Here is an 8925-nt window from a genome sequence, read left to right on the forward strand (position 1 = left end):
GTTTCCTGCTGCCACCAGGGCAGAAGGAACCCAGAGGTGAAGGGTTGGTCAGGCTGGAGCCCCCTGCCTTGCACCAGGAGGGTTTTGGCCTCAGGTTTTGTGTCTGGGGACTCCAATTCACACCTAGAGTCAGAGAATCAGGTGCCACATGAACAAAAAGCAAACAGCAAATTCCTTCTTTTGTTTTGTTTTTTTTTTTTACAAGGTAAAGCACACTTTTAAAAGCACTGGTGAGGTGGACTCATATAAAAGATAATGAGCCATGATATATTTGTTACCAAGCTAAGCAGCTAATCTGACATCCCCACGAAGTGGCTGCTGGGGCTGCTGCTGCTGGGGTGATGTGCTGTGGTTGCTAATGAGATTCCCTAGCAGGGTGTTTACCAGGAATCCCATTCAGCACGAGTTCAGTTTGAATGAATGTCACTCCCTGCAAGAGCCTGACTACTATCACGAGTAGAAGTAGTAGTAGGAGGACTGTGCAGTGCCAGGAGGACCTGGGTGCTACGTGACACAGAGACAACGGTGGTGAAAACGTCACAAGTGGAAAGTCTCAGCACCTTCATGGCAGGGGTTATTGGGACTTCTTCTTGGGACTGAGGAGAACTGAGGATTGGAGAAAGTTTTCCCTTTTCCTGCCCTTTTTCCATGTGAATCCGAATGCTCAGACAAGTTATAGGATGTCCCCATGAGGAGCTGTATGCAAATAGTTCCTTCAGGCTGGTTCTTGCTGCCAGCTGAGACAGCCTCAATCAGGCATGAAAGAAACAGGCTGTATCATCTGCTCAGAATTCCTACCAGTCCCTGGTGTCCAGGCTAGGAAACAAAGCATATGGTAGACAGGAGCTTTTAAAAGAGTTTAAGGAGTCCTATGGAGTTGTCTTTGAGTTGTGAATTTCCCCCCCACACGCAGCCCACCCCCCCCTTTAAATTCAGCAAAGCCTTGGGGGAGATATTTTCCCCCTTCATGTCACCTGGTCCCACTGACAACCTGCCTGTGACCAGTTCCTTCCAGCAGAGCCTGGACTTAGCTACAAATCAAAACCAAATGGTTTCCTGGTCACAAAACAGTGTGTGTTTTGTTCCAGCTTGGCTGAGGGATGCTGAGGGGGAAGGTGAACAGGGAGGACAGCTTTGAAGCACTATATCTGCAACCCAACATCCCAGTGCCACAGCATGCTTGGCCTTTCTGCCCATCATGGTGCTTCTAAAAATGACCAAAGTTCTTTAAAGGCTGGAAAAACCTTTCTCTTCTACCAAACAGTGCTTAAAACACAACTCTGACCTCCTTTTCTACCCAAGGCCATGTCTTCCTGGTGCAAAGAGTCTGTAACCCACAAATAAATATTACTAGAGCAGTTTTCTGCACCTGCTCATGAGGTTTCTAGGAAAAAATGAGCCCTGCTCACTCCTCCCCATGACAGTGGCTTCGTGCTCTGCTGTCTCAGTTGAGTCCCTCCAACCCTGGTGCTGAGCACACTGCACAAACACCTGGAATAAAGGCTTTGGACCTGGAGCTGCACCATGCTGGCATCACATGGATAATCATTACTCAGGTTCCTCATTACTGTTTAATGAAGAGAAATGTTTATGGAATTGTCACTGGAAAGAAACCACCTGGACTATTAAAGACCCTGTCCTGAGATTCCAGCCTGCTGGATTTCCAAGGAGATTGCCAGACCTGCAGCAGCACAGGCAGACAGGGGGAGAATCTTCCCAACCTTCCAGTCACACATCCTCACATCCCAGCTTCTGGGGATTGATCAGCAAAGCCAGGAATTTGTGGAAATCCCTGCAGCACCTCCCAGGATGCTCTCAGGGGGAAGCATATTCCAGAGGTCTGACCCTTGAAGCTCCACTCAACCCTTCCCCAAGCAGAGCTGGAAAACAAGGATACGTTTTACAGGGCTCACTCCAAAGGGTTACTGAGTGATGCTGCTTTGCTGTCCACACAGGTCACGGATGCCATGGAGTGGAGCAGAAGGAAAATGTCCCAACACTGAGGAATCGAGCTGTCTGCCCCAGCTGCAGACTTCAGAGGCTTTGCCCCCCTGTGGGTAAATGCAGCTTTTTCTCTGTCTTGATTTCAGCCCAGAAGGGTGAGAGGGTGGGGGATCAGAGAACCTTTGCAGAATGGTGCTGAGGACCATGTGCTTTGGTGGTTAATGCCTCCCATCTCCCAGGTTTCCCAAGTCGTGGCTTTTGCTCCTGTATTGATTTATTTTGGGGAATAAATTCCCTTCCTGAATTATACACCACCAGAAACACCTCGCCCCCCTCAGCATTTATTCCTCTGGATGTATTTGCCATCTCTGGCTTAATAAAAGAAACAGAGTGTTAAAAGCAGCCCCGGCAGTGTGAGAACCTCCACACAAATTCCAAAATGTCACTTTGGAAGTTAGCACTTCATCTTTTTTAGCTGTGAAGGGTAAAGATCCTCCTCAATGCAAATTAGCACTGCAGCAAAGATGCCAAACCTTCTTTTCCTCCCCCAGTCATGGTAAGATTCGAGATTGCTGCATGATTAAGCTCTGGAAGCTTTCCCTCCCCTCCTTTTTTCTAAAACAAACATTAAATTATGAAAATAAATTTTAAAAAATCCCTTATGCTACTGAAATCTGGATGTTATGGATCAAATGGACCGAAGTCAGAATATAGAAAATCAAAGGTTATAGAGAAATATCAGCTCTTCATCCTTCATTTCACAGCCTTTAAATCAGTATTAAATGATTGCATTAAGGCAGCAGAATGTTAGAGAGGGGACTGGCTGGAATTTGGTAGGAATACATTTTTTTAGTCAGTGAAAATGCAAATGTGTTAGCAACAAAATGTTTTGCAAATCCATATTTGTTTTGCAGCTTGTGCATTTATGAAAGACACTTGGGCAATGTCATATTCTTTGGTTTTCAATCACTGTGCTTTTTTTAGTTTGAGGTCAATTAAAAAAAAAATTCCAATTTGAAATTGAAATGTTTGTGATTTATCAAACAAATTTTCACTTTACCCAGAACAAATCCTTCTTCGAGTTTCTGCTTTTTCAGAAATTGCAGTTTAAGCTTTGCGTTAGCTTAGAATTAAATTCTCTGGTTCTATGAGAAAATCTGGGTCTATAGGAAAGCCAGGGCAGAGTTTTCACCAGAACTTCTCCTTTTGTATTTTCTAGGTCTTCAATTTGCATCCTAACTTTGGGGAGCTTTTAACTTTTATTGCTAAAAGTCTGTTTTGCTAAATATTTAGACAGTGAATTAGTCACGAGCTCTTCTTCCTCTCTTCTTCCTCTCAAGTGCAAAGTCCTTTTGTGATGAAATCTGCAGCAGTCAGTGCTCAGAAGGACACATCTAAGGGCATTCTCCATACTCAGCTACTTAGTCCTGCTGAAAGCCTTTTCCATGCTGGAAGAGCCACGTGGTTAATATTTTATCAGGTTCTACTGATGGGCTGTTTGTTGGCTGCACCTCTGCATCCCCCTCATGAAGTTCCCACTGTTTTATTACTTTCTTCATGCTCACCTTGCTGTGGACCCTTTCCAAATGCAGTCTCCATGTGCTTGGGGTGGTTGTGCTGGAGCAATGTTTCACCTGAATGCCTTTGATGAAAGCTTCCTTCTGGGATTTGCAGGGGGGAAATGGAAGGCCAATGGCATCCTGGGCTGGCTCAGGAACAGCGTGGCCAGCAGGTCCAGGGAAGGGATTCTGCCCCTGTGCTCAGCCCTGGGGAGGCCACAGCTTGAGTCCTGTGTCCAGTTCTGGGCCCCTCAGCTCAGGAAGGAGATTGAGGTGCTGGAGCAGGTCCAGAGAAGAGCAAGGAGGTTGTGAAGGGATCCAGCACAGATCCTATGAGGAAGGGTGAGGGAGCTGGGGGTGTTGAGGCTGGAGAAGAGGAGGCTCAGGGGAGACCTCATCACTCTCTCCAACTCCCTGAAAGGAGGTTGGAGCCAGGGGGGGGTTGGGCTCTTTTCCCAGGCAACTCTCAGCAAGACAAGAGGGCACAAGAGGTCTCAAGTTGTGCCAGGGGAGGTTTAGGTTGGACATTAGAAAGAATTTCTTTCTTGAGAGGGTGCTCAGGCATTGGAATGGGCTGCCCAGGGAAGGGGTGGATTCTCCATCCCTGGAGATATTTCAAAAGAGCCTGGATGTGGCACTCAGTGCCATGGGCTGGGAACCACGGGGGGAGTGGAGCAAGGGTTGGACTCGATGAGCTCTGAGGTCCCTTCCAACCCGGCCAATTCTATGATTCTATGAAATCAGAAGTCTTTAAGAATGAATTGTCTGGTGCTGAAGGACAGGGAAGAGGGTGAGCACCCCGTGAGCCAAAAATATGTGGAAGGATTGTGCCCTGTGCTGTGCACTGATGGAGACCACTGCAGCCACGGGGTATCTTGGATAGGTGGGAGAGAGCTGGGGGAAACAGTGCCCAAGATGTCTTCACCTTGCAATATAAGTCCCATCCATTCTCATAAGATTTCCACCACTCAGGAAGGCAGAAGAATGTTTTTATGAGAGGGGAGATATTAATGAAATTAGGGAAAAAAAAAAAAAAAAAAAGGGAAGAAAGGAAGGAAAAAAAATATTCTCCTGGGTGACCCAGTGGCCTAATGGATAAGGCATCAGCCTCCGGAGCTGGGGATTGTGGGTTCAAGTCCCATCTGGGTCGTGCTTCTTATCTTTTGGGGCTGGGCCTTTATGATCTCTAAAGTCCTTTCCAACCCAGTTAATTCCAGACCGGGTAAGCGAAGCTTCTGGTTCTGCTTTTATTATGGGGAGAAGCTAAACCAAACTTTTTTTTTTTTTTTCTTTTTTTTTTTTTTTTCCCCAGAAGCAGACAACTTATTTCTGCTCCCAACCCTCCCAACAAACCAAGCAGGAACCAACAGTCATGACTGGAATTAATTGAATCAACCACCAAGTAGCAGAGGAAGAAGAAGAGCTTCCAAACCACACCTGCAAATGGGCTGTGCTTTGGGACTGTGACTACAGTCAGATAAACTGTGCTAGATATGGTGAGGACACAATCCCAGTGTTCTGACTGACCATGATGACCTTGTCCAGGGCTGGGGTGGGCATCATAAAGCCTACTTGAAATCTGTGAATTGTCCCAGCTAAGAAAAGACAAGCAGGTTTTTTTCCAAATGAGTTTAGATGGATGCAGTCAAGCTAAAGAATGAATTGAGGTTTCAGAATGCAAGTCACTGCTTTTGCCTACTAAGATATCTCACTTAAAGCAAGACTGACAGCTTTCTGGCAGAGATGATTTGTCACTTGTTGACCATAATGGGACTCCAGATGATTACTCAGATGGAGCCATCTCTCCTCTGGCATCAGTGTTCAAGCAGCTGAATCCTGCCAGGGTCCCAGTCCCTCTGATTCCTGTGCTGCAGGAGGGAGCACTCTGCCTCCCATGATTAATGGCTCAGCCTGCTGGATGAGCTCAGGAGGTTAAGGCTCCTTCTTTCTTGCCACTGTTGGTTCTGTCCATTCATCCTTTAGCTCTCTCTCAAGTCACAGGAGTGACTCCAACACAAGCCAAGTGAGCAGCTATGGAGCAAAACTCCCCCTTCTTGTAAATCAGATTAAAAACAACTCCTCCAAGATAAAACCAATTCACTTCTTGTCAGAGGAAGGGTTTCATTTGGTATTTTAACCCAGTGCAGACTGTTTCACTTTACCAAAAACTCTGTAAAGCTGTGGGGTTTGGGCCAAGTTCAAACAATTACTTTTTTCTGGATCGTTGGCCAACTCCAGAAAATAATCACTTGTGGATCTCTGCTCGTGACAACCAGACACTGCAGTCGTGCCCTCCATTTGCAAAAACAGCAGAAGGAGGTGAAAGATCTGAGCTGTCACTAACATACAAGCAGTCTTGCCAGCTCCTGCCTTCCAGGGCCCAGCAAAACAAGTGATTTTAGAGGAAGCAGTAAAGTTAATTATTTCTTGAGCTGCTTTCCCTGGAGCAGTGAGGCAGGGATGTGGCTGTGATTCAGGGACTGCACGTGGCTTCGTGGCAAAGTGTGCTCTGGTCCAGAGGTTAGAGAACAAAAACAAAATGCAAGCAAACCCACGTGTCACAGCTGGCATTGATATTTCTAGGAAAATGAGTGGGCATGAGCTGAATGAGAGTCCAGCACCTCTATCAAGAGCTGTTCGAAATTAAATTTATTACAGCAATGATCTAATAATGACTGATTCTGGCCTGAAGATGTTGGTCATTAAATATGTGCTGTTTCATTGAGGCGTTCTCGTGATTTTTATTTTTTTTTCAGTATAGACACTGGAGGACAGCTCTACTCTTGTTGCTGCCATTTCTTTTAGTAAATGAGTGCACTTAGGTCAGGGAAATTCAGAGAATGGGAAGCAAATGCTTTGCAGAATCAGCATAATAAGGGAGAGGTGCTTTCCAAGGTTGTTAGCTGCAGGTTCATAGTTTTTTCTTCCCAGCAAACTTTAGAGCCCTCCTTTACACAAGGGGATTCACAACTGCAGACAGCACAGATGATGCTGGAGCCACCTATCCCTTGCAAAGTTGTGGTCAGGTATGTAGCTCCAGGCTGGATAAATGGGAATTGTGCTTTTTTTTGTTGGCTGATCACTCTTGGGGTGATTTCCATTGTGGTTTCCTCTATGCCCCTTGTTATCTTTGATGCAATTTCCTCCTCCGTGGAAAAGGATGATAAATTGAAGCAAATCAGCTCTTGGAAGGACAGGGGTAAAACCAACAATATTGGTCTTTTCTTACCCTTGGTGGTTTTCTCTGAGATCAGGAGCTGATTTCTCCTGTGAAATGATGGCACATTGGACAGCAGGCTGAACAGGGAATATTTGGGACCCAGACTAAAAGAAGCAAACAGAACCAGGCCAGCCTGATGTCCCACATGGAAAGATTTCCTGACCTTGTTATTTCTTCCTGAAATGTGAACTTGTGGCTTAGCATTTCCTCCTCCTATGAGCAGAGTGAAGAACTAGGGTGCACCAAGGCAATACCCCAGAAAATGTGGTTGTTGGGTGTGACTCTGGGTGTAACACAGGAGCATACAGCCTAAATTTCAGTCCTAAAATGCCACCCCAGGCTGATGCCAAGGAGATCCAGTGCTTTGGACTTTGTGCAGTCACAGTGCTTTGGATTTCTATGCAAGTGGACCCCACAGTGCAGAGCTTCAGCATGTCTAATTATTTTTTTTACAGGTTCTAGCACAAAGTCCAGCCCTTAAATAGCCAACATTATCATAAACTGCAGCCTGTGCCTCATTTTCAGACGCAGTCTCCCATGCCTGCAATTTCCTACCCCTGGAACTTGATCTGTCCTTATCTGCAAAATTAGACACTGTTTTGCTATCAGGAATCTGCACACTATGGCTGGAATTTTATGCTGCCACTGTTATTCATAAACTCCCCTTTAATAAACTGAACAACCGAGCACTTTGTTTGTCACACTCAGGCAAGTTTCCCAAACCTTGACTCATCCTTGCAAGTCTTTGTCTACATTTCCAGGCTTAACAACATATTTTAACAATGTGGATATCAGATCTAAATCCAGTGCTTTCCCTTGCTCCCCCTGATATTGTATGCAGAAACCACACCAGCTCTTTACAGCCAGTTAACATTTCCCTATGAATGAGGTTTTGGCTCATATTCAGCATCCCAGTTTCCCCATCTTAGAGTGAGTTTCCATCAGGTGGTTCTCTCCAATGATCTCCAAAAGCCATTCTTGGGGTCATGGCTTTACAATTTCTCTTATCACAGCAGGATCTGTGCTGTCTGTGCCTAAATTTAAGTCCTTGTGGCTGCTGGGTTAAGCTGCATGTTGAGCCTGCTTTCCTATGGGAATGGGATTGTCCCCTCCCTGCCACCTCTCCAGTTTTCTAGCACTGCTGTGCTTCATTCCAGCTCAGATGGGAAGAAGTTGAGTGGTTTGGGGCTGAAGACAAACCCCACCAGGTTGGTGGGCACCTCACCAACCAGGGCTGTGCAGCCTGGCTGGAGGATTTGCTGCCTGCCATGGTCCAAGATTTCCCATCTGAGATGACACCAAAAGGGAAAGCAAGTGACTGCTTTAGCAGCTTCCTCATCAAGATGAGAGGAAGATTTTAAGTGGTTTCTGTGTGCTTTGAGAAATAAGTTGCTGGTTACAGCACAACCTCATGCTTTCCATCATCAGGGAAGTGTGGCTTTAGCCAGGGTACTCAATTCTTCCCTTGTCACTGGAGAAGAGCAAATCATGAGCACCTGGCCCATTGACTTGCTGCTTCTCAGGCTCCTGGAGGAGCACTGAGCCACTTGAGAGCTAAAAATTTACACCCAGCCCCTGGTGCTGCAATCTGGGGCTTACAGAAAGCTGTTTTCTTCCTTTAAGAAAGCTACCAGAGCCTCAGGGAGGGCTCTCTCTGCTCTTCACCCCAGCCAAGGGAACAACAGGAGAGTTGTGTTCACCACACAGGCGTGACACTGGGATGCTCTACAGAAAATTCATCCAGCAGCTGGGGAAAGATGCACCAGAAGAATTTCCAGCTTTACTCCAAATGGGATAGCAAGGCAGGCTGTGCAGCAAAACCATTCTGCAGCTGGCTGAGTGCATCCCCTCTGGGGTGGGGTGATTAATGCAGACTCAGATGCAATGGGACAGGCACGGGGCTCAGAGGGACACAAAAACCACCAGGAACACTCCAAAAAAAAAGTGCATGCCAGCCAGGTCTTCTGGATTACTGCAAAAATGAAATACCCCAGCAAACAAGGTTTGTGCAGATGCAACAGCCCCAGGAAAGAAAAAGCAGCCCAGGAAAAGGGTGAAGGAGCAGAGCAGAGCTGCCTCTTCCAGCTGCAGGGGATCCAGCACAGCAGCCCCACTTCTTATCTCAAGCTTGAATTGTATTTTAATCAAAATTCAAGCAAAGTTAGGAAAGAAATATGCTTTTAAGACAAATACCCACTGCAA

General features: G+C 46.2%; 1 non-coding gene across 1 annotated transcript; it reads left to right on the plus strand.

The window, feature by feature from the left end:
* The first annotated feature begins 4580 nt into the window (after positions 1–4580).
* TRNAR-CCG (transfer RNA arginine (anticodon CCG)) lies at positions 4581–4653 on the plus strand. Its single transcript has one exon. It is a non-coding gene; the product is annotated as a tRNA-Arg (tRNA).
* Positions 4654–8925: the final 4272 nt, after the last annotated feature.

This window comes from Heliangelus exortis, chromosome 19, assembly GCF_036169615.1.
Source record: "Heliangelus exortis chromosome 19, bHelExo1.hap1, whole genome shotgun sequence".
NCBI lineage: Eukaryota > Metazoa > Chordata > Aves > Apodiformes > Trochilidae > Heliangelus > Heliangelus exortis.